This window comes from Pseudopipra pipra, chromosome 3 (genome assembly GCF_036250125.1).
Source record: "Pseudopipra pipra isolate bDixPip1 chromosome 3, bDixPip1.hap1, whole genome shotgun sequence".
NCBI classification, from domain to species: domain Eukaryota; kingdom Metazoa; phylum Chordata; class Aves; order Passeriformes; family Pipridae; genus Pseudopipra; species Pseudopipra pipra.
The window spans coordinates 115,285,571-115,312,166 of NC_087551.1; the positions used below are offsets into that span (position 1 = coordinate 115,285,571).

A 26,596-nucleotide genomic window follows, 5' to 3' on the forward strand; every position below is an offset into this window, starting at 1 on the left:
ACATTGCTCCCAACTTCCCAGCCATTGCCACAGTAATGCAAACCTCCTGGAGAGTCCCTTTAATACCTCTTCAACTGCTCTGAAAGAGCTTTATTACAGCAAATAATTACTGCAATAGTTTCATATCACAAAGAAGTTTCCATCTGTTCTCAGCCTTTGCACCTTGCAGCGCTCTCGTCTCAACAACGTTCCCTTCCCAGGTGTCCAAGTCCAGATACACTTAAAATCCCAGCTGAGAGTGCTCCCAGTACCTGCTCCTGGATAAATGAAGCCAGGAGAGTCATGGAATGGTTTGGGTGGGAAGGGACCTTAAAGCTCATCTCATTCCAACCCCCTGCCCTGGGCAGGGACACCTTCCACTAGCCCAGGTTGCTCCAAGCCCAGCCTGGCCTTGGACACTTCCAGGGATCCAGGGGCAGCCACAGCTTCTCTGGGCAACCTGTGCCAGGGCCTCACCAGCCTCACAGCCAGGAATTCCTTCCCAATCTCCCATCTCTCCCTGCCCTCTGGCAGTGGGAAGCCATTCCTCCTTGTCCTGTCTCTCCATGCCCTTGTCTCAAGTCCCTCTCCAGCTCTCCTGGAGCCCCTTTAGGCACTGGAAAGTGCTTTACAGCCTCCTCAGAGTCTATCACTACATGCCCTTGAAGTTCCTAAATCAAACCAAAACCTGGCCAGTCCCCAGGGTTACAAACCCCATTCTTGGGACAGAATCTTTGTTATTTAATAATGAAAAAAAAAAATAGAAACACCGAGAGAAGAATCATGGAATTGTTACAGTTGGAAAAGACCTCCAAGATCACCAGGTCCAACTGTCAACCCAGCACCCCCACCATGTTCACCACTAAACCATGTCCTCAAGTGCCACATCCACACGTTTTTTGAACACTTCCAGGTGTCTCCACCTGTTTCAACTCCTGACAACCCTTTCCACAAAGAAGTTTTTCCGAATATCCAACCTGAACCTCCTCTGGCACAACTTGAGGCTGTTTCCTCTTGTCCTGTCCCTTGTTCCCTGGGAGAAGGACTGATTCCCACCTCCCTACAACCTCCTGCCAGGGAGCTGTGGAGAGTAGGAGGAGGGATGGAGCACTGCAGCCCTGCCCTAACACTCTGGGACGGATCACACCTCGAGGTTTTCTCCTCCCTTGAGCTCTTTTCCTCTAACCCCCACGTGATCCAAGAAGCACTGTGAGCAGAAAAGAAATGAACACACAAACAGGGACTTATTCTCCCCAAATACAACCCAGTTCCTGGCAGGGAGGGGAGGAGAACAGGACCTGGGCTGATATTACAGGCTCAGCAAGCAGGAGCCCTCCAGCACATACTGGTGGCTTTGTGATGGTGCCACAAAGGCCGCCTGTTCCAGCTCCTCCACCACAGCATTGTCCCACACAGCCTCCAGTCCCACTTTCAATGGCTGCATTAAGTGGAAAAGTCCCCAGCAAGGGCTGGATTCTCCCAGTTCCCCATTTATAGCACAGCATTTCCCCAGTGTGGCTGGATCCCAGCGGGGATCCCGGCGAGGTCTCCAAACCTTCCCTCGCCCCAAGCTTCCCCTGCCTGGAGACTCTCTCATCACAAGAGATTTTCCTGGGCAGAGCAAAATTCCAGCACACAACTCAGCATTTTACAAGCCCTTTCCACACTGGATGTATTATTCACCCAGTGTACTGAAAAAAAAAAAAGAGTAAAATATAAATAAAGAGCTGCAGTGTTCCAGTGCTGTCCAGGAAGAGCTGATCCCTCCTGCAGAGAGATCCCTGTCTGGTGCATTTACACCCTCCAAGGATTGCCTGGCCAAAAATAATGCTGAAACCAACAGGAGAAACAGCCAATTTGGCTGTTCTCCTCCCAGCCAGATCAGAAATTACTCTTAATTTACTATCTTGCTAAATTCTTATAGTGGGATGTCTGTGGGCTGCCGAGCTGGCTCTGTGCAACTCCCCAGAAATGTAAAAAGAAGAATGAGAAAGAACCATAAATATATATTTTATATACATATATATCTTTATATATATATATATATATGAAGGCAAGGAAAGAAAAAGCCTCCAGCCTTCACCAACAAGCAGGGGCTGAGACACCCTGAGCAGTGATAGACTTGGAACCAACCTGTAATTTCTGGATGTATTTCTCTCCCTCTCTCCTCCTCCTCCTGTTCTCTGTCCAGGAGGACTCCACATCCTTGGATTCAGGACTGTGTGAGTGGGGTGACACATCCTGGCAGGTCAGGAGAGGCTTTAGGGAGCTGGTGTTTTATTACCAGTGTCTGGACAAATCTGTGCAGTGAAATGATGGTGCATTTGCTGGCACACACCGGGGAGAAAACTGACACCAGGATTTGGTCCTTTGGCTCCTCTGGGCAGAACAGAAGCCACCAAAAAAGCCCAGACAGGTCTGGGTGGCTCTGGGGGTTCTTTGCTTTTAAAGGCAGGAAGGAAGCACTGGGGAAGGCAGCAGAGAGGAAAGAAGAAAAGCCAAGTGGCAGAAAGAGCACTGGAGCTTGAAGACATGGAAGGTAAAGCCTCAACACAGGAAAACTGCTCTGGATGATCCTTGGAGCTCTGATTCAGCTGAAGGGAGGCCCAGGTTTCCCAGGCTGCCCACAGGGCAGGGCTTTAATCAGCCCCGTGGGAGCCCTGACTCACCTCAGGGCAGCACAAAAGCCACAGATGTGAGTCAGGGCAGATGGTGAAAACCACAGGCCTGTCCCAGCCCCAGGCAGGTCAGGCTGCAGAGCTTCCCTGCAGCTGAGGCTGCAACCCTGTGAGGTAACAGCTCACTCACCTCACATTCCAGTTCTACTTTTGGGAAGCCACAGCACTGATAAAACAAATATCACTCATGCAAAGCAGAGGGGATGGAGGGCCAGGCCTTGCCCCTGCAGAACCTGTTTGATGACACTGATTTATATTTAACTAAATAAGCCTAATATCTAACTCTCTCTTTTGATTTCATTTCTTAACCAAGCAGGTTTAACACCCAGAGTGTTCCCTGTCCCCCTTTTAGAAGATGCAGTAGACACCAGCAGCCATTTAGTTTCACAGAATCACTGCAGGATCCAAAGAGACATCCCATATCCTGGCTGACAGCTTCACACAACCTTGTGTGAACAAGGAGCCAGAGCTCCTTGGTGAACACTGTATTGTTCTAGTGATTCAGTGCACTGGAATGTTATCAGCTTCATTCATGGCTTTTCTGATAGAGTTCTTAGATTAGGCACATAAACTTCCACTTTTTAGAGAGAAAAAAAAAAAAAAGTCTGTGGCTTATTGTTATGGGGAACATCAAAATTCCTGGTTTCTTTTCCAGGGTTGTACATACAGAGAACTGCAGGAAAAGGGCAGGTCCTCAGAAACCCAAAGGTTCTGTCAGGCTTCTAGTAAGGACATTCAAGAGGAGGAAAAAAAAATAAAAGAGATGTGCACCATGACCAAAAGTTACCCATCAAGAGGACAAAATAATAGTGAAGATGGACAAAGACAAGGGGGACCAAAGGCCATGGAGGTCAAAGACTCTGTAGGGACCAGTCAATTAATCAGGACATTTTAGTCTGGAAAAGAGGCCTCTGACAGGGGACATGGGAGGGATTGACAGAATTTTACCAGCAAATGTGCAAACAACAATTCCCCAAGCAGGAGCTCACTGCAGTTAAATGGGCTGGCTTTTGGTGCAGTCACCAAAAGGAAGTGGTTCATCACACAGAGGTGAACTTTGAAATGCCTGGTGACAGGACAGAGCCTGAAAACACACTTGAGACAAATAAATGGATGTGAGATGAAGGACATTCCTACCTGCCATGGCTGGAGACAGGATGGACCTGTGGCCTCCCATGTTCTGAAGTGTTAAAGAAGCTGACAAGAGTCTACAGCATCTTCTGACAAGAAGAGCAGCAAGAAGCAGGAATTCCACTCCCCCAGTGCCCTGCATCCAAGAAGCAGGAATTCCACCCCTTCACTGCCCAGAGCTCCTGGGAGAAGTGCAGGCAGGAGGTACAGGCAGCACAAATCCTCCTTGCCCAATTAACTGCTCCCCCTTATCCCTCTTAACTGCAGTTGTGAGCTGACAGGCCACACAGGCCCACGTGGTGCACAGGAAGCACCAGGCCCAGGCTCAGGTTCATGGGGATGATGCCACATCCTCATAGGAAGGGGCCTGTGACACGACCCCCCGCAGTTCTTGGCTTTGCTGCCGAGCCAGGAAGCCTCAGGTCGTGTTTGAAGAGGAGTCTCCTGAAAATATTTTTAGATTCCAGTGCCAGCCTGGTTATTCAGATATCCAGAGCCACGGAGTCTTGCATAGAAATGACTTGTTAAGGACTCCCTTGAAACAGGTTGTTTTCCCACTCTGGCTGTTTCCAGCATCTCCTCTGTTCCAGCTCCCTGCCAAGAGCAGCCCTTTGCTCAGTTATCTCCCACTGACCTAAATTCACACAGGCAGCCTTCTTGCTTTAATCACTGTCCTCCACCCTAAAAAGGACTCCAAGCCTGAAATCCTCATCTCCTACACTCCATCCCCCAGCCATGGGCCCCCAAACAGCTCCTGAAGGTCAGTGCTGAGCCTGCTGCACACGACGCCAGCGCAATAAATGTCGTGCAGCCCAAATTATGTCCTGGGGGAAGCCTGTGCCTCCTGGCCTTGTGCAGACTGCACAGCTGTCAGGCTTGCAACTCACCACCTTCTCCCTAAGATATGCAAAGGGAAGGAGAATTCAATGGTATCGATGTTGCAGCTCCTGGAGTCAGCAGATCTGCCTGGGAGCACAGCCTGGGATTAGAGCTGTCGATGAGGATCGTGGCACGGTGGCACAGCTGGTCAATAATAGCACTGTTTGTCCTTCAGGTGACCTCTCTGCTACTTCCAGGGTTATTATTCACCCTGGAGTTTTTCACAGGAGCGATGGATCAGCTGAGGAGAGTCCCTGCTGCTGTGTCTGGCACAAAATTAGGGAAGACAGGCTGTCCTGAATCCAGAAGTACAACAAGCTACATCCATATGTAACACACCTGAACCAAGGGCATCCTGCACATCACAATGTACTGGTTGGATACAGGAGCAGTGAGGAAGCCACAAATCAGCACACCTCTCTCTCCCCTTCTTTCCCAGAAGCACAGGAATTCTCTGCCCTTCTCCCTGGATATATCCACACCAACCTCATGACACAACCCAGAGTCTCAGAGTGTATTATTTCATCCTTTACTCTCATTAACAAACACCTTCAATGTCAAAACTCATCATCTCGTGGTATCCTTTGGGAATCACCTGCCAGGGCTGCCACAATGAACTGAACTGAGCAGTGGGTGCAGCTCCCACGCTCCCCTGCATTTTACACCCAGGAGCAGAGCATCCTCCTGGCTTGCAGACACCTGCAAGGCAATTAACCCTTCCAGTCTGGCACCAGATGGGCCAAGATGTTCTGATTACCCAGCATTTCCAACCTGCACATCCCAATATGTTGGCAGACACCTCATAAAGCACAGGCTCGTTACTGCAGCCCATTAACAGGCATGCCAGACATTTTAATGGGCAAAAATCCCCCATGAAACACTGATTTTCTCCTCCACTTCCAGGGAAAACCTCACCATGAACTAGGAGACACTTTCCAGGGCTTTTTTTTCCGCCCACCAGTCCGGCCAAGCCTCGTTTGCCTGATTTCACAGCAGCCCTCATGAGTAACCCCGACATGTGCCATGGCAGGTCCCTCATCCACCCTCCTCGCTCATCCCACACCTCCAACGAGGCTGGAACAGCCTTGGAGACCATTTCCACTCCTGATCCTGCAGCACAGGACACCCTTGGTGTGGATTCCTCACAGCCCTGAGCAGGTCCAAGACACAACTTCACCGCTCAGGCTACTGGAAGTGGGATATGGATACAATTTACCACCTCAGACAAAAGGAGCTGGAGCAACACTTCTCCCAGAACAAGAGTTAAGCCAAGGATGCCTGTATTTCTAGGACAATGCTGTCCAAGCAGGCAGAGTGAATGCTGTGCCCCTCTGGAGGCAGTTTTAGGCCAACATCAGGCACTGCAGAAAGTTTTATTCTTGAAATATTAAGGTACTCACTGTACAGGGTGATCAGCTGGAAAACTGGAATGTGTTCCTCTTCTGTAGCCAGCTCCCTACTCATCTGTCTGGAGCCTGTTAGAGAGGAAAAAGAGTTTTAACTATGGACAAAGCGACGAAAAAAGATTTTGAAGCATTTTTAAAATTTAGGGGAAAAAAAATAAAAAAAAATAATCAAGAAGTGGGTCAGGTAGGGAATGCAAAACAGAGAGAAACACACACCCCCTCAGCTCTGAGGTCAAGAACTGAAAGAGCTCACAAAGCTCACAGCAAGGTCTCTCCAGCAAATGCTGTGATGCTTAAAAACAACCATGGCACCCGCTGCCTCTGGAGGCTCCCGAGGTCAGCCCTGGCCCAGCCCAGGAGAAAAGCAAGAGATTCATGTGTGAGAGCAGCAGCAAGAGCTCCCCAAAGCCAGTTACTCCAGAGCCAGTGAATCCCAGCTCCTGGTGGCACATCCTGGTCACGGATGCAGCTACACAAATGTCAGTGCAGACACGGCGCCGGAGGGTTCCGTGGGTTGTGATCTGCCAGGCACCACAGAAGTTCCCTTTAATAGATTTGTTGTTTCAACACACTTTATCCCCTTAATAAGGAGCCACTGAAGTTGTGCTTAAACCCATTTTGATTAAGGGAAAGATTATCCATAGAATTGCCAGACGTACATGTTGGTTATACATCAAACACAGACCAATTGTGCTTCGGGGAGACATTAAATCCCCGTTCAATTAATAGAGACACCTCTTCAAATGAGCATTAAATAATTCCCCACAATGTAGCCAGACAACTGGCTACTTCAGGAAATTGGAACAGAAATGATTTCCCATCTCCCCACCAACAAAATCCCAATCAAAACTTGCCCTTAAAACAAGAGGTCAGTAGGGAGGGATGGGGGGCAGGAATGTTACTACCTCAGTGCTATTGTGTGCTTATATTAAAGGCTCCTCATCAGAAAATTAAATGAAATAGATGCCTTTCATGTTTATCAATAACAGAGCTAATGGTTTTTATGTAAATGCCACTACTTTCAGCCAGATCTGCAAGAGAGTGAAGCCACAGAGCCCCATCTCCCCTCAAAAGCAACTCCCTTCAGGCAGCCAATCTAAATGCAAATTACAATCAAACCAAGAGTTTTCTGCATGATACTGAACACATAAAACCAGGGGCAAAGCAGAGATATTGGAGAACAACCCTCCTCTTCTGGAAAAACCTGCTGATCTCACAACGCTGTTCCATCCTGAGCATATAGGAAAAATTAAAATATCATTTGGTTCTCATTTACGGTCATTTTATTTATTTGTACAGTAAGAGGGAACCACTTTCTTCCCTTCTATTGCCCTGGGTGTTAAAAAAGGAGGAGAATGTTCTTCTACCAAGCCATAGAGAGAATCACCTCTCAGAGATGTTTCAAACTGCCACAGGTTGCCCAGAGAAGCTGTGGCTGCTCCATCCCTGGAAGTGTCCAAGGCCAGGTTGGACAGGGCTTGGAGCAACCTGGGATACTGGAAGGTGTCCCTGCCCATGGCAGGGGGTGGAACTGGATGATTTTTCACGTCCCTTCCAATCCAAACCATTCCATGATTCCCCCACAACAGGAGCATCCCCTCAGCAAGGACATTAAATCAGAGAGATACTAAAGCCCTAATTGGATTTGGCAGAACAAACAGCACTTCCACATTTTTAGGGGGAAATTTCTCCCTCAAATACAGTTGCTGGGGGAAGAAGGTGCTGGTTATTAGGTGGCAGAGATACAAAACTGTTGTCAGCACAAGGAGCACCGTTCCTGCAGCACAAAAGCTTTTTGAATAGCACTTAAATCCGACCCCTACCTGGAGCACAGATCCAGTCAGGACTTTGCCAGCACTGATTCAAACAAGGTACCAATGGCAAATCTGAAAAGAACTAATATTACAACCACGCTGCCCAGCAAGTAGAATGCACAGAGGAGAAACTAATGATTAAAACAGAGGGCAAAAAAGCTGAAAACCCGACCCTGGCACAAGTCTGCCAGTGAGTCTCAGCAGGGACTTGCTGTAACTACCACAAAACTCCCATCCCCAGGAGGGGCACATGTCCTTGGAGGGATGCAGCTAATTACCACCAGAGCTGTGTACAAGCTCATTACACGGGTGAGGAGCTGAGCACTTGGTGTGTTTGGAAAGCTACAGGAATATTCATAGAGCAGAACCTCGTTAATTAACATTAATAACCGAGAGACCACTCGGGCAAACGGCTGCATTTTGGGAATTAGCCAGAGAGGGAACAGGCAAAGCTGGGAAACCACAGGGACAACAGGGCCCAGCAGGTGCCTGGCTCACTCCTTTGGATATCTACAATTAAATAATTTATCCTTGTGCCCCTGTGTCCACGAGGGAATGTGCAGCCTGTAAATAAAGCACCTCCTGTTATGCAAGGCTTTGCTAAGTCTGAAAGTTTGACTGCCCGTGAAAAGAGGTCATTTAATTAAAAACCACAACCTTGACTACCCTCCCTCTCAGAAACTCTTCACGTGGGCTGGCATTTCAGAAAACTCATCCACTTCTTTGTCATCTGTTCTCTCTTACTTCATCGTTAAGCAATTACTCACAGATCTATTGTTTTATACACAAAACACTGGTTTGCAGTCCTTGTTCACAGTTTGGAGTTGCTAAGGCTCCCTTCTCCTGCTTCTCTTCCTTCTCAAGCCCGGTGAGGCAAGTCTTGGTGTCCTCTCTAGCAAAAGGAGACTGGGGTTCCAACTCTGGGCTTGTCACCACACCGACCTGTGAGCAGTGAGAAAGGGAAAAGGCCCTTCCAAAACAAGCACAACTTCTCTTTTATATTTTTTTTTTTCAATGTAGACATTTCCCAGCACAATCCCACGAAGTCCTGGCAGGAGCAGCCAGAAGGAGTGTTCGTGGCAGCTCTGGGAGACCACTCCACCCAGAGCGGTGCCGGTGCCACTCGGCCTCCCGGGATTTCCCACCCGGCCACCGCGTGCGAGAGGAGTCTGATTTCACAACCCTGCTCCGACTTCAGCTGTCAAACCGCAGCCGCAGCTGCTGCACGAGGCACTTTGCAAACCAGAGCTGTTCCTGCAGGAAAGATATTTCCTCCCCAGACACCCGAAATTGGAGACCGTGCATCCGTACACCAGTGCCCGACCCCTGGCTATGCCGAGCAACAATATAAAGATTTTCTCCTTTGGGTGGCAAAAAAAACTTCCAACGCTCGCTTTGAAAATTTTGCCACTTTGCCAAAGGAAGGACATTTTTCCCTTTGCAAACTGCTCCCTGGCTCCTGTTGTCCCCTGCACAATTCACGATCGCGCTGAACTTACACGATTTTCATGGTTTTCTCCTCCCCAAAACGCTTTGCATCCTCACACACAGCCCGTGATTCCCCGGCTGCAGCACAGCGTTTTCACTTTGCAAGAGTTCAGGTTTAAGCACAGCAAATCGCTCTCCTAAACTGCCTTTTCTTATTTCCCTTTGTGAGAGGCTTCACTCGATGATGGATGTGTAGAAATGCAAAGCAGAAGTCCCCACAAAAAGCAGCCAGGGTGTGAGGTGGTTTTGTCTCATAAAAAAAAGAGAGAGGCAGGGATGACTTACGCCTCATTAAAGAGCTCCAGTCTGCATTTTTATTAGATATATTTAGACACCAACGGGTTTAAAAAAAAATAAATTAAAAGCAGTTATATTGTTAACATATGGCCCCGGATCAGTCACATGGATACAAAGGAAAACGGGCACAGCAGATCCTCCAAACACAGGCATGGAAATCATTTCAGTGGGGCACATGACCTATAAAATTTCAAGCAACACCAAACCACACAAAGGTGTGACTGAATTTACTGCAGAATTACTGCAGGGCTGTGGCTTGTCCCCAGACTGTGCATATCACAGATGCTACTGGAGACACAAAGAGGGAGGAGAGTAATTCCTGCTCGCTCCTAATGAAAAAGTCATGCTGGTTTTATTTTCCAGTGGAGAAAGTGAGGCATGGAAGAGGAATATTCTGCCTAAATTCATGTGCTGTCACAAACAAAAGCAAGACAACATCCCAGCCATCAGCCCCCTCACTACCAAGTGTCTTCTACAACACTTCATCCTCTCCATCCTGCAAGAAACAGGCAGCTCCGAGGCAAAACTTATTTCAAAATCAAATGTAACTCTGGCCTGCACGGAGCACCAATTACTAATGTAAATGATACCTCCTGAGCCTGATGGAACAATAAATGATGGCCAAACACACAGGCACTGAACCAAACAGGGTGGCACACCCAGAGCAAGCATGTCTTGCAACCACTAAACACACGTTTCTGTGCTGTACGTGGGCACCTACTGCTGTCCGGGATATTTTAACAGCACAAACTGCACTGGGAAAAAAAAAAACAACAACAAACAAAACAAAACATCACCACAACACAAAAAAACCCGAGTACATTCCTCCTCATCGAGAGCCAGAACATGGGAAACAAGCGATATAATTATTTCCGCTGGAGAAGGAAAATAAACCCAAGAACACACAAAGGGAGAGAAACAAACCTCCAAAGCTGATTTGTAAAATAGTTCAGGGCTTCTGTGCTGGGCTACGACCTCCCAGCACAAAAAAACTCTACAGATAAGCCAAGCTGAGGGTGATGAACCCCTCAAAGCACCCCCTCCTCTGTCCCCATCCCCACTCCAGCACAGCTTTGGGATGTTTTCCCAGAGCCTGCCCAGTGGGTGCCCTAAATCCTGCACATCCTTCAGCCCGTGGCCACGTTTCCATTTGCCTAAAGTGACCCTTCCTGCTGAGACTCTGGCACAAGGAACAAAAAGAAACATTTTCCTGCCTTTTGCACCGAGAACAAAATGCTTCAAACCCCACCAGTGACTGCTGGTCCCACCTGCCCAGAGCTGCTGACCATCCCTCCATCCCAGGAGGATGCATCCAGGGCAGATCCCCCAGCTGGGATAGTGCTGGTCCCCAAATCCTTGAAGGTTGGAAGCAAACAAACCTTCAGCAGGAGCAGGACCGGGCTCCAACCTCACCGTGGCCGGGACACACTCGCTCTTCACGACAAGTATAAAAGCACTTTAAGGAGAGCTTTTTTCCCTCCCTTCACTTTGTTTTAAACGGCTGAAGAATTTCCTCTGTGAATGCTCCCAATTGTGGCTCACGCTGAGTTATTTTTAAAAGCACAGAACCAGATTCTCAAGCCCCCTGAATGAGGAAATGCAAAGCTTTTATTAAGCCATAATAGCCCAGACAATGGTCACAATTTCCCAAGGGTCTGAACACGGCAGCTGACAATGAGCTTTATTCCTCCACAAAACCCCCTTCACGGGCTCGGAGGGTTTGCTTTGTATGATCCAGGCTCGAGTTTGGGAGTTAAAACTCAAAGCTCTGTGGTCGTTTTCAGTGGGATTTCCTCCACCAGAGCACGTCTGATCAGACACACCAAAATCACTGGGAAAAGACCCTTTGCACCATCTCATTCCCTCCTTTGCTAGCGCAGTAAAACCCACATTGATACCAGGACTTCATCCTGGCTGGCTGGAGCTTTCCCTTTGTGGATGGATCCCAGCTGACAAACTGGCCAACCTTCCCAGGGTCAGGAGAGAAACAAAGCCCTTCAGAATTCTTCACTGATATTTGAACTATCACATAATGACTCTCACTAACGTGGTCAGAAACACACTTCAAACCTCAGACCTGCCAGCACGGGGTATAATCAGATCCAGTGCCCACATCAGCTCTTCCTCCTTCCAAGGAGGAGGAAAATGCAACTACAAGGAGCTGGCACAGTGTCCAAAAGCACCCAGCACCCAAGGTTTGGCCTTGGATAGGCCAATTCCCATTGAGAAATGTGATTCCCATCACACCTGAGCCGGCTGCTCTGGCTCTCTCTGCAGGTAGCAAAAGCAGCAGGCACTGCTGGAGCACAGAAAACTGGATTGGTTCAGGATGTCTGCTTAGGACAAGGTGAACTGTGCTGCAAAAATAGCTGGTTTTCACTGCTGATTATAAAGCAGAGAAAGAAAAAAAATGAAACAACTTTGCAAGCAATTAGATCTGTAGAAGTCCCAATGTAAATAAATGTATCCTGCTCTAAATGCTCCCCTTCCCTTAAATAGAAAAGAAGCCACCACCATAAATCCATGAGTTCTTCAGACCAAAACAAGTGTATTTCCACCCTCCTGTCATGTCTCCTCTCCCCTGACCCCGCTGAGACAACAAACCTCACAAACAAGAAGTGAGCTCAGATTCAATCTCGGCACTTCCCAAACTGGTCTGCCACGCAACCAGGAGACAGACCACAGGAACTCCTCCTTCCAGAGTAGCACAGCTTCGAGGGATTGCAAAAACCTCTCCTAATCTGCAGATCTGCCAGTCTGTAACCAAGAGAGTTTATGTGCCCAAAAGGAGGAAACACTTCAAAACCCCTTCACAAACACCTGCAAAGCTCCTGCTGCTCCCTCATCACACCTGAGCCACCCCAGGTGAAATCTGTGTCTGCTGTATCTTCCCTCTCACAAGGTACAGGCACTGCAAAACGGTTTCAAAACTCACTACAGCTTCCTGAAGGACAGAAGGAAAAGGTGTTTAGAGGATTTAATTAAAATCATGCTTCATTCCCTCCCCTTTCCAACCCTGCCTGTAAAATCAGCCGGAATGCAGCAGCCTCTTATTACCTTTTGTCTTTTTTACCTTAAACTTCAAGGACTGTTGACCCACTTTAATCCCTTAATTTGGCTTAAAATGCTACTGAAGAGTAATTAATAATCTGCCTGTCTGTAAAACAGCAGTGTCCAGAGAAGTCTGCAGAAAATGGGTGCACTCAGAAACTGAGGATGCCAAACACCCCCCCCAGACATCGCCCCTCAGAGAATTCACAGCAGCACTTCTTGTGCTGCAACATCTGTAAAATCAAAGCACATTATTTTCCACCCTCATAATCAAGAGGTTTGCTAGATTATATTATGCAGAGATCTGTCTGATCATGACAGACAGGGCTGTTGAACCTCCTGCAGCTGCCTGAAACCCGCTCCGGTGAAGAGCTCACTCGTGACACCCCACAATGAGAGCGGCCCCTCCAGAGCTCACTTCCAATTAGGAAAACTCTCGGTGTGACAGGGAAAGAGCCCCTCAGAGCCAGAGGAGTGGCCACAGGTGACAAATGTGCACAACAGCAGCCTCTGCCTGGCAGAGGAGCTGCAGACTGCAGGCAGGGAGGCTGGAACATCGTCAGGAGGACAGACAGCGCAGCTTCAAAAGGCAGCTCTGACAGAGAGTCAATTAACAAGCTGCATTTGCAAGGCCAGACTCCAAAATGCTCCTCATCATCCAATCATCCAACCCATGCTTAAAGTCACACCATTATCACACGGAACTGGGTATCAGCTGGCTGAACTAATCCCAGCCAGATGCTAAAACTGCCAGCAAATAGGTCAGTCGTGGATCCCACACCATCCAGGGCCCTCCAATGGGGAGCTGTCACACACCACCACTCCTGCACCCCTGACAAGGCTCTGAGAGGTTCCAGTTGCCAAGGGACACTTCATTCTGTGGTGCAGGGCAAGGGAAGGCACAGCCCACCTCGTTGCCCAGAAGCTTTTCCATTGCTACCTTTCCAAATCATGTTATGCAACAGGTAATATGAACTTGCACACGTGTAGGAGCAAAAATGCCCTTGGGCATTAATAACAATTCCAGGTTACTGTAAGAGGAATAGAAATGAGATTGTGGAGATTTTATTGTACAACTCTGCAAATTACTTAAATCAGGCAAAAAGGTACAAGGTTAAATTAAGGCTCCTTTCCTGCTCTGCCTGTGAGAGAACACACAGCAAATTAAATACAGCTGCTCGCTCTCTGATGCATTATCCCAGTCATTTGTTAACCTATGGAAGATCCAGGAATGTACCTCAAAAAGCATGTGCCAAGGGTAAGTTATTCCAGGGACTTTATGAGACACTGCTCTCCAAAGAGAGTGGTGACAGACTCAGGACTGTATCCTCCACTGCCATCAATGACCTTTACAGTAACACAATAAATATTTCAGCATATAATGAATCTGCTGCATTACATTTGCTCTCTGGGCCACTGAGGATCAGCCAGGAGCAGATCAATTGGAGGCACAAAGCTCCCATAAACCCCAAAGCCACAAGGGAGATCTCCCTTCCTGCAGCAAACACTTGGGGGGGTGGAGAGAAAAAAGGTGTTTTCAGAAAAAAAAAACAACTCCTGAGCTCAGCATTTACATCAACTTCCACCAGACTCCCTGTTCCAACAATGAGATCCCTGCAGTCACTCAGGCAGGACTGGCCCTGAAGCTGCATCTTTATTGTCTGGAATCCCAAAATTCCCTTATGCCAGCAAGGAACCTCTCAAAAATAACCTCAAAACCCCTCAGGTTTCCCAGGAGTGTGAAGGACAGGCTGCATGTGGAGGCTCTGAAACACGAGGGAAGCTGTGTTTTAGCTCCAGTTCTGCCACCAGCTCGCTGGGATCACTCCAGACACATCTTTGCATTTTTGCAGCTCCCTTTCTTTGCCTGCTTGGAGGTGTCAGGGCTTTGTCATTTTGCAGCAGCACCTCAGGAACACATGGAGTTGTCCACATCTCCTGAGCCCCAGGAAAGGAGATACCAAAACAGACACCCTTATCCCTGCAGAGGGTGAACACACAAAGCCAGCAGATACTGTGCCAAAACCTCAACCAGCCAAATTGTCTGTCTTTTTTTTTTTTTTTTTGGATCTCATTTTCAACAGATTTAGAAAAATTATCCCAGGGGTATGGCAAGGGACCAGAAGGCAGGAGATCATTTCATGGCATCTGTAACAGCACCCAGTTAACAACAGCTCCTCAATTCTTGTCTTATGACCTCACTCATTAACTAGGAAGAGTTGTTATCACCCTCAAATAATATCTTTACAAACACTCCCCCCTCTGTGTCTCCACCAAGTCTTTCCTTAATGCCATATAAGCCCGAGGCTTCTCTTTCCTCTCCTTGAGATGGAGTCAAGGTAAGTTCTTCATTTCCTCTACCATCTGCAATAAAACTGCCTAAACACCCGTGCCAAACAAGCTGGAATTAGACCATTAATTTCAGCTTAGTCAGCTCACCCTACAGACTAAGTCAATATTTGACAGATATTTAGCAAGGACTACAATTTATTTAAATTCAGGATGAGAGTCAGCAGGACAGGCTGCTTGAGGGGAAACATGAGATAACCACAGGCTGCTTTAGCCTTCTTTAGGAGACCTCCTAAAGGGGTAGAGGGATAGAGGGACCACTGTCTCCTGAGATCAGCCCTCCAAACCAGGGAGGCTTCCTGAGAAACAACCAGTGAACAGCACCGTGAGTGAGAACATGTCAGCTTTCAGAGGGAGGGCTGCTAAGGCAAGCAAACAAAAGGCTCGTTGTGTGCAGCCCACGGCTTCTCAACACATCCCCATCACTGCTGTGTGTGGGGCAGGGCAGCCCCATCCAAGCAGCTCCAGCTAAACCCAGTCTCCATGGCCAAAGCAGCCCTTCAGAGCAGCCTGTGTTTGCTGGGACCTTCCCAGCTGCTCCGGGGCTGGCACAGACCAGGGAAACTCTGAGGACAAGGATTTATGTGCAAACAATGCCAAAGAGGAAGGAGTCAAATCAGCAGAGCGTGAGGAATAGAATCATAATAAATAGATCAAGCACAACTCCACCACAAACTGCAACTCACCCACTGCTCAAGTTTTGAACCACGGGATAAAACAACCCATCGGTTGCAGGGCGGTCCCTGAGCTTCCCACCCCTTACACAATTTTCCTAAGCTCCCAAAATCCAGCTGCCTCAAACCAGCACATCCCAGCAGGTCTCCATGCCATGAGTCAGTCTCCCACAGATGGGATCTCTCCCCCAAGTGCCTGTTTTCCAGAGCAGCAGCTCCAGACCAGGAGCGGCGTCAGCACAACTCGCCCTCGGAGCTTTCTGCCGGCTCGGTTTAGAGGAAGAAAAAAACTGCTGAAGGCACCCAGAATGCCAGGCTGGTTGATGACACCCCCCAAGAAACAGGTTTACCCCAGACTGTGTCAGCTTTTCACACGAAGCTGCTCCAAGTTAGAGGATGGAAGTTTTTTGCTTCTCAGTGTAAAAAGCCGAAGATGGAAGCGATTCCTTTAAGTGTCACTTCGATTTCTCACGTCACACCTTCCTCCCTCCTCCAGCCCCACAGGCAGGTACTAAAGCCTCGGGATCTCTCCAACCCTGTTGCATGTGCTGGTTCATCCTGCTGGCTGGCAAAGCCCTTTGCTTACAAGAGCCCAGGGAAACGGTGCCAAAACTGAAGATTAAACGAATAGGTCAGTGAAAAATCCCAATAAACAGCCCATCCCGGGGAGGAGGGGGAGGAGTGTTGATCCAAACCTCCCTCTTACACAACCAGCCAGAGTCAGTCCCTGCCTGTCAGCAGATCCGAACCTTTACACGGGTCAGAGCTGCCCTGAGCCGAGACAGCCCATAAAAAGCCAAAATTACAAGTGAGAAAACGAAGTATTCCTTGTTTTGGACAGAACTGGCAGGGAGAGGAGAGTTCAAACACCAGTAAACAGTCCACGTGAGGCCAAAGCGGCTGCAGAAAGCGGAGCCTCCCACCCAGCAGCGCCCCGGGGACCTTGCAGGGAGCGAATCCTGCCCGAGCAAAGGAAGGTGCCACAGAGCCACCAGCTCCAAATTCAGAATAAACCCCGTCTCGCAGTGCTGCAGCTCATCAAAGGGCTGGTTTGGGATTTTAATTCAGTCACAAAGTTAAAACTTAAGAACAAAAAGATACATATCGAGGTTTATGGGAGCACAAGGTTTACAGCGAGGTTTTCCCTCGCCCCTGGACAAAGTCTTTGGCTGCGGGAGCTGAAGAAAACCGCGGACACACAAACGTACCCTGCATTTGAAAGCACGAAGAACAAAGCTCTGGTGAATGTGGGAAATTAGAAAGCCTGACAGATTTCACCCTGGTTTATCCCCTGGCAAATTAGCTACTGTTTAAACATGGAGCTCGGGCATTACATCATCTGTTTGCAGGGGATTTTTTTTATTTTTTGATTTTTTTTAAAAGCTAAACCATTCTTGTGTTCACAGCTTGAGGAACATTGTTCACTCCAAACAGACTCAACTAAATGAAGGGGTGGGTCAAACTTTTTTGCAGGAAAGCACACACCTAAACTGCTTTGCAAGTTCAAACAGCCAGAGATCTTATCTGGAATTTAGCAGGAAACACGAAGTGCCCCTCAGATTTGTCTATTCAGATTCTGGGATGAAAAAAAAAACCACTTTTTCAAGTTGGGATGTGCAAAACCAGCCTGATTACGAGGCTGACATCACACAGGCTCCTGCTCACCCGGCTCCAGGTCAGTGTGGATTTAAGGAGACGTGGTCGGATCCCATTTGATTCCTCCACTCTTTTGTGACTTATGTAAATAACTCCAGCGTTTCAATCCTTCAGGATACTTAAAGGGATCAGACTGAGAGGAAGGGAAACAGCCTCAGCTGCAAACTGAGCTACTGGAGGGACTTTCAGTTCACTTGTTCCAGCTTGGACACTGATTTTGGAGGCTGATTTTCCCTTGAGAGGCTCAGAGCTCCAGCAGTGCAATTCTCTCCAAACTTGGCAGAACCCGAATTTTGCAGCACCTGCTCCTTGGTGAGGGTTTCATGGAGTTCTCTTTGGTGTGTTTGAAGGACCAGGCTCTCACAGCCCCTCCCAGAGCAGCTCCAGACAACCCCCGGTGCAAGGGGCTCTCCCGTGGAAACTCTTCCCAGCGCCGAGTTGATGGGAGAGATTTCCCACAATCTGTTTTTCTGACCCTCAGCTCTCAGGAGTTGTCAGATTTTGGAGAGGAAGGAGGAAGAGTGCCAGGGTTTTGGAAGGGTGAAAGGAAGAACCATCGGTCTCATCCACAGAAAAAGCAGGTTTCACACACAGTTTGTGGGGAGTGAGGCCCTCAGATATTGGGGATTTTCCTGCACACCAAACCCACAGTGGGCTCTGACCACAACCCAGTGACATCAAGGAATGAGATCTCAAAAGACTTCTGCTACAAATTTGTAAAAGAAATAAAAAAGGGTATTTCTCCCCCCAAATCTGGCAAGGTTCTATGATCTAATCACTTCACAATCTCTAAAGCTAAAAAAAAAAACCCACCCAATTAAAAAAATACGAATAAACAAAAAACCATGAAACAAAACCCATGCCCTAAATAAAACCAACAAAAACCCCACAGTCCTTTCACCATCACTTCTAGACATTCAAAAACACTATGTGAATTTTCTCCTTAGATTAAAAAAAAAATAAATCAATAAACAAATCATTATTTCATAATAATACCCAGGACAAGGAATTCTGGCTCAAAAAGGAAAAAAACAAACCCAACAAGTTTCAGCAAACTACATCTCTGGAAGTTCTGGTTAAATACAGCTTAACCTTTAAAAAAGCCACAACTGTAACACACGCAGAAAAATAGGCTTTGCTGTCAGAATGTAATTAAAAAACATCCAAACCAACTCAATTCTGCTCTGTCCTGAGATAGCCAGGAGCAGATCTGGGAGAAGGTCAAGCAAACAAATTTTCTCTCCGAGATTCCAATAGGTCACTGCAAACAATTACTAAAATGCAATTCTGCAAACAACATATGCCAGTTCTTTTTTTTTTCTTTTCCAATTTACAAGATAACTTTACTGCTCCAGTTACAACTTGGAAAGAATAATAATCCCAAGGATCAGGCAGCAGATTAAATAATTACATAAATACCAAGGAACCATTAAAACTGCATTTCAAAGAGGGTAGGAAACTATTTGTTTCCTCTTCCTCTGCTTTTGCATAACACAGTTCCCAAAAACAGATCCCATCTGCAGCTCAACTTGGGCCAGGATGAAGAACATTCCTTCCCATGTATGGGAACTAAAGGAGATTATTAATTTCACTTCTCACAACAGCAGAACAGAAGTCACAGCGAGAAGACTTCAAACTAAAAAGTCAGGCAATAAAAAGAAGCCCCAGAGCCTGAAAAGATTTGTACTGTTGCACCTTTTCTTGCTGTCTTGCTACCAAGAGCCTTCAAAACAGGGTGTTTTCTTCCTTCAGTGCCAGTGCAGGCCCCACTGAGAGGAACTGTGAGTGTCAGCACAAACCTCTGCTCACCCAGCAGCAACGGGGAGCTGAAAAACGATGGTGACCTTCACAGTCCCAAACAACAGCCAACTGTTCCCGTCCATTCAGCACCTTCAGCTGGAACAACCCCCCCTCCCCGCTCCATTAATCCCCCTCCTGGACATGGGCCAGCTGTGCCCAGGTGACAAGAGGCCAGTGGTACCTGGTTGGGACCAGCCCTGGTGTGTCACAGCCCCAGGGCAGTGCCCGTCCCTGTGCTGGCACTGCTGGGGCACCTCCAGGGCTGGGGCAGCTCTGGGCCCCTCAGACAAGAGACACATTGAGGGGCTGGAGCGTGTGCAGGGGCTGGAGCAGCAGGAGCAGCTGAAGGAGCTGGGGGGGCTCAGCCTGGAGAAAAGGAGGCTCAGGGGGGACCTTCTTGCTCTCTGCAACTCCCTGACAGGAGGAGGGAGCCGGGGGGAATCGGGCTCTGCTCTCAGGGAACAAGGGACAGGACAAGGGGAAATGGCCTCAAGCTGTACCAGGGAAGCTTTAGATTGGATATTAGGAACAATTTCTTTCCCAAAAGGGTGGTCAAGCATTGGAAGGGGCTGCCCAGGGCAGTGGTGGAGTCCTCATCCCTGGAAGTGTTCAAAAAGTATGTGAATGTGGCACGTGGGGACATGGGCTCGTGTGGCCTTGGCAGTGCTGGGTTAATGTTTGGATTTTGGAGGTCTTTTCCAGCCTTATCAAATTCTGACTCTGTGTTGGCACTGCCCACGCCAAGCAGCAGGTACCCCTCCCTCCAGCAGCCAAGGAGCACCAAGCCCAGTTTCTCACTCCTCTGCCTCTCACTTTGCCTTCCTGAGTGACAGGACCCGACCATCTCCCCCTCAGGACAGCAAAATTCAGAGCCCCAGAGCTGGGTAAAAATATCTAAATACAGATAGTCTCTGCCATGTGAGTGGATCCCCTCCTCAGGCACTGCCAGGGTTCATGTATCTCATCTTGAGAGAGCCAGGTTGCAGGAGCATTAAGACAGTGAACTAAGTAGAAAAGGGGAGAAGGAGAGCCTAGAAACTCTCCCCCTCCTCATTCTACTGCTAAGGAAACCCCCCCAACACCCTCTACAAACCCCACAAGCAGCAAGTTTGCTCTTGGATTATCAAACTGAATCACTTCACTGAGGCATCATATAAATGACAGGGACTGCAGAGCTGGGAGAGGGACCAAGGCCATCCCTTCTAGCAGCAAACCATGAAACCAGTTCAACCATGTCACCAATCTCAGATTGAAAGGTCAGTGTCAAGCAAGGACCAGGCAGCACTTCCCCACATCACACACGCTCTGAGATGCACTCAGATACTATGGAAACCTTAACCTGCATTTCCTCAGCAGTTATAAAGCACAGGAGCAGGAGGAGGTGACAGAAAAGCTCTCATGTAATCCCCTCTCTCCTCACAAGGCTCCACACAAACAGTCTGTACACAGCACGAGTTAACAGGGAGCTCCCTCCATGCACACACACAACAGCTCCTGGTAAACAGGCTAAGAATAGACACAGGGACAGCAAAGTGCCCAAGCAAGACTCCCCTGCAAAGCAACACCAAAGCTCACAAGAAACATTTGCAATGCTGCTGCTCTTGCTTTAATCAGTTTTGAGAGGAGGAAATTCGCTTTGGCTGTTTTTTATAACTCCCTCTCCACTCCACTTGTCAAACAGCTGCCACGTTCCGTCCCAGCCAGAGCTGCTCCTGGTGGGACCCCAAAGGCTCAGAGACCAGGGGTGCACATTAAAACAGGCTCCAGATCTGGTTGGAGATTACCTGTCACTCCTTCCAAGGCAATGGAATTATGCAGAGATGCAAGTCAGTGCAAAGCCTGGCTCATGATGGTATAAAGTACCCTGGAAGATGCTCCGGGCACGGTCACCTGAGCGATGTCATCTGAAACAGCAGCTCAGTAAAACACTCGACTGATGCAAAAACACCTCCTTGGACAAGGAGGAAATAATTGCCTGGCTTGGCCTTTCTAATCAAAATCACCACTGTCCCCTCTTCCTCTTTCCAGAGAAAGAGCAGGGCTGATCTCTGAGGGGTGTGGGGGGGGGAAATCAGCTCAGTACAGAAGCCTTGAGATACCTGCCAGTTCCAGCTCAGTCCTTACTCCCAACTAACGACACCCCTGAGACACTTGCAAAAGGCTCGGTGAGATTCATCGATGCCACAAAGTGAAACCAAAGTCAGAAGACCCTGGAGGCAAATGCGAGAAACCACCTGCAGGATTTCTTCGAGTCTCTTTCATCTGTCTCGATTTTCGTTAAGAATTCTTCAATTAACACCACCGATAACACTCTGCAGACGTTACTGATGTGCAGCTTTCCCATGCAGAAAGGCAGCCCCCAAAGCTGTTTTAGAGGGAGGAGGTGTAAGGAGTTTGCAGGCTACGACAGAGCCCAGCAGCAAACAACCAAAGAGCTCCTGGATCCATCAAATCTGACCGGCTCTGCTGGAAGGGAACCAGGTCAGAATCAACTCCATCTTCTGCTCTGAAACAACCACCACCCTACCAGATCATTCCAAGGACAGCTCTCGCCTTTCCTTTCTCCAGGTCCTTGTTTTTGTTTCGGGATGCACCGTGGAGAACCTGCAAGGAAAGGCTTAACAACAGCTAATTGTCAGACGCCACAGTAATTAGTGGCAGCTTTCCAAGGCATCCATTCTGGCTGGTTTTCCGATCCTGGCTCCTCCCCCATCCCCACATTAAAATGAAGGTACACAAGGTAGGCGGCAGAATCATTTACAAGTACCAAGGTCTTCCCAGGAGAGATGCCTAAGGAAAGAAATATCTCTCCTAAACAATGCATGGCTTGTTTTTTTCCCCTTCCCATTTGCTATGGAACTGCTATCTTTATTAATTATCTGAGAACGATGTTAACCTGTTCCCTGGCATGTATTAAAGATGTACAATGCTTTTCTGGGAGTCAGTGTTATCCCTGGCCAGCAAATTAGCTCGAAATGAGGAGCACAGGATCACACTGTCCTGACTTCTGCCCACCTGCTGCTTACACGTCCCAGCTTTGATGTCACTCCTCCACTTATATCAAAGGTTTCTGGCCTATTTTACTTGCAGACCTTTACAAGTTTCCCTGCAGACAGAAAGGCTCTGGTAGGGAATTCAGGACTGCTCTGCTCAGACTTTACAGCCCCTTCAGCAAGAGGCTCCCAGCGCTGCTCTGTATATTTAGGCTCTGCTCTCAACTCCGAGGCTCCGCACTCGGCTGGCAGCTCTCCCTGTCACAAGCTCCAACGCTTCCATGCCAACCTTTTCCAGGCATCATCTGCATGTCAGCAGAGCTCCACAGCATCTCCTCCACAATCCAGAACACATCACTTCCCACTAAGTGCCCACACAGAGCAGCCCTGCAGCAGCATAATGACTTCCTCGTGCCCGGAATAGAAACGCTAAAAGACGCGCACAAATCCCAGCCCTGCCTTACATACGATGTGGGGGCTTTGAGTCACGGGTGGGGAAGATAAAAGGAGTCTTTTCCCACCTCCAGTGACGTGCTGGATTCCATCACACTCCAATCCGGGCCCAGAAAGTGGGATGCACATGGATGGGATGGGGAAAAGAAAAGCTTCTCCTCACGTTGGAAACAGAGAGGTGTTGGTGGGACAACGTAATGGAGGATGTTGGATGCAGAGAAGTCAATTCCTACGTTAAGTGTCCAAACTTGAATTTATCACCTGTTTGACTGGATTTACTCAACCTGTCAAGAAACGTTCCTTAAAGAAGGCGACGCGTGCGTAGAGCAAAGGATTTCCTGCTCCTTGGCATTTTGGCTTTCAAATAAACACAATTCCCTTCCAAATGACTCCCCAGATGAGCAGTACTCCGGCACAGATCTGAGGTGACTGGGTCACACTGAGGGGCAGCACCAAAGGCAGCACAGCTCATCATCCCACAGAGTCAGATGCTGGAATCCACACTTCAGGCAACGCTGGTACCAAAACACAGCAGGAACAACAACAAACCTCAGGCTCCCTGCACTGTCACTGTCCCTGAGATGAAAGTCAGATGAGAAGATACCTGGAAGTATTTTGAATCATAAAAGAAAGCATTTTATGAGACTCTGACCGGGAAAGGAATTACCAGCTGGACACCGTGCAAAATAAGGGAATAAAGATGTTATTTGTGCACTGGGAAATGTCATTAAGATTTTCTATTAGAAGAAACTTGAGAGGGTTTCTTAAGAGTTCGTGGGTTAATCCCATGTTCTGATACTATTCTTGGGTAGCCATTTGCATTAGAAAAGTGACACAAATTCAAAATTCACAGGGAGGGGGGAAGGCAGAGGTAGGCAGAGAAAACACACACCCCCAAGTGCAGGCAACAAGGTTGCAACCATTTGAGAAACTGATTGTAAGAACTAAGAAATTATAAGACTCATTAAAACACGTGTCTTAAAAAAAACCCAAGTCCTTTACATCCATTAGTGGCCACAGATAATCTGTTGGTTTGGAGTGCTGGGGTTTCATCCCACCCAAAAAACATAAAGGATTGATTTGATTGCTTTATAAATCTCAATTTTCTGTATTTCACTGGATTCTATCAATGAGGGACGGGTCACTTTGTGGTGCTACTGGTTATGTCAACAGAGTCCTGAGAGACTGATGTCCATTTACTGGGAGAGATCCCAGAATTCCAGGATGGTTTGGGTTGCAAGGGACCTTAAAGATTATCCTTTCCCACCACCTGCCACGGTGGTGCATTCCCACCCTGGTGAAATCATTAGTGTGGGCAGCAGGAGGAATGCCCTGGGAAAACAGGCAAGGCAACTGGGAGAGGTGATGGGACTCAAAGAGCAAGGAGAAAAAAATCAGGCATTGAAGAATGGAAGGAAAAAAAGAACAAATAGGTACAAAACACAGCCAGAAGGAGAGAGCCAAACTCTAAAAACTTAAAATTAAGGTGTCATGGCATTTCAAGATGTAACAGTGATGAAAAGCAGGCTCAGGAGGGGCAAGCAAAATCTGGGAATACATCAACAACATTCAACTCTGGACAATCCCAGAGATCCACACTACAAATATCCAAGGGAAGAAGATGATGATGATATTTCCCATCCCACCTGAGCAGCACAAAAACAACCCTCTGGTAGAGACACAGCCTAAGTGAAGGCAATTCAAATATCATGTTTTTCCTGTTCTCTGCATTTGCTGCTTTTGCTCTGACTTGACAACTGCCAAAATCCATCCCCACGTGTAAACAAACACGAGAGCTAACAGTCCCCACTTGAAAAATCAGAGAATTCCAGAGGACTGTTTTGGACTTCCCTCCTGAAAACAAGGCATCAAGGAGTTCAAGAACTGTCTGTACCACAGCTGGGCTGCTGGAAAAATTTGCTCAGGGAAGACAAGTCAATTAGCCCTGCTCCAGAAGCCCTGGACACTGAGCTGAACCCATGCAAACTCCCCATTCTGGAATGAAAAACGGAAAAGAAGAGGCATTCCCAAAGCCAGGAGCGGGTACAGATGACGCTGCACGTAACAACTGGGCTCTCAGATGCTACATGAAGTTAAGGGATTTGTCAGAGGGAGACAAATCTCTCTCCCCATCATCACATTATCAGGCTGTGGCTCATTTCTGATGCTATTTCTGCATAGAAACGAGCTGAACGTTACTCAGTGCTTGATACAAGCCGTGCAAAACACACCCCACCTTCAGAGACGTTACTATCTCAGATATCACAGATTCCTCCACGGGAACAGAAATATCTGTAAGATAATCACCTGCATGTGACACCCCCGTCAGGAAACAAAGTTATTTAATCTCCTTCACACACATGTGAGACTTGCAGCACAGAAGCCCAGACATTTTAAAAGCAAGTTATTGTATCCTGATATCAACACGCAGGATTTATCAGGTGCATGCAAAGGCAACAAGAGGTCACAGAGTGGTCATTGAGGTTCTCAGTGTTTGGATTTAAACACAGAACAGCATATCTAAGTGCTTCTCCAGCATCTCTCTGAATCCTAAACACTCTCTGAACCATATCCAGCTCCTCCAGGCTCCAAATTGTTTGGGTTGGGACCAGCATAACAGGGGTGTTACACTGTCAGCAGTAATGTATTAACCCCACACTAGTAAAATTTTTGGTAGAGTTAAGCCCCCGATGTTTTTTTTGAGCAAGAAGAGACCTCATGTGGGGGAAAACAGCTGAAAAAAAAAAAAGAATAACACGAACCTCAACTTAGCAAACAACTCGCGGGAGCACAACACCAGCAGTGCTGAGAAGCCCAGAGAGGCGACAGCCTCGTCCTTTGCAAAGCCCCAGCAAGAGCCGCGGGGAGTACGACTCAGGGACTGAGGGGCTGCACTCCTGGGGCGACACAAGAGCCCCCCAAAGCACGGGCAAGCAGGACAAGGGGGTCTCCGGATCCTTGAGGGAAGCAGGAGGGAGGGCAGGCAGGAAAGCTGGAGCCCATCAGTAGCTCCTGGGCACCAGGGGCCATCACGGCCCTCCTGCCATGAGGGTCCCCATCCCTGTGGGGATCCTCCCCCCCACACTCAGTGTCCCTCGCTCTGTGAGACGCCCACGACGCCCCTCAGCCCCCGCCAGCCTTGTGGGGGGACCCTCTCGCACGCAGATCCCTCGCTCTGAGGGACCCACTCACAGCCTCCTCAACCCTGAGGGGCTCCCCCCCCAGCCTTGTGGGGACCCTTTTCCCCCTGCAGTGTCCCTCGCTCTGTGAGACTCCCTCACAGCCCCTCAGCCCTAAGGGACCCCCCTCACAGTCGCCTAAGCCATGAGGGACCTCCATCACAGCCCCCCCCAGCCCTGAGGGTTCCCCCTCAAAGCCCCCTCCCAGCCTTCAGGAACGCCCCCCGCCATGCCCCCCGTCCTGACGGATCCCCCTTAAAGCCTCCCCAGCCCTGAAGGACCTCCCTCACCGTGCCCCCAACCCTGAGAGACCCCATCACAGCCCACCACCCCTTCCTGCCCCTCAGGGCCGCCCCAGCCGAGCCTCCCCCACCCCCCCGGCCGACTCAGGGGGCTTCCCCCGGACTGTACCACTCCCGCACCCACCTGGCCCCACGGGCCGCCGGGGGGGGTGCCGGGGGGGGTGGTGTTACCGCTCTCCCCCCTCCCTCCCCCGCTCCCCGTCCGCGGTACGGTCCGCCCTCACCTCTCGGCGCCCTCACTTCGCCCTCCCGGCGGAGCCGCGAGGGGCTGGGGGGGGAGCCATAGCCGCTGCCTCGTCTTCCCGCTCCGTCCGCCCTCCCCTGCTCCCCCCCCTCCGGGCCGGACACAGTTGGTTTGTTCCGAGAAGCCGGCCGGTCTTCTCCCCTTAAACCGCTGGGTCTCGCACGTCTTCGGCCATTTCCGACCGAACCGGCGGAAGTTGCCGAAGTGGTGGCGGAACTTAACG

At 48.8% G+C, this 26,596-nt stretch overlaps 1 protein-coding gene across 5 annotated transcripts in view; it reads right to left on the reverse strand.

Annotated features, from left to right (window-relative positions):
- Nucleotides 1-26,596, reverse strand: part of EXTL3 (exostosin like glycosyltransferase 3) — a 135,456-nt gene that overhangs the window by 86,829 nt on the left and 22,031 nt on the right. For 2 of the 5 annotated variants that reach the window (XM_064651164.1, XM_064651168.1), the window contains exon 2: nucleotides 6,068-6,142. The gene's annotated coding sequence lies outside the window, so the exon portion shown is untranslated. Of the gene's footprint in view, nucleotides 1-6,067; nucleotides 6,143-8,654; nucleotides 8,830-26,353; nucleotides 26,583-26,596 lie in introns of those variants that run through there. The other 3 variants (XM_064651167.1, XM_064651165.1, XM_064651163.1) reach the window with 3 other exon arrangements.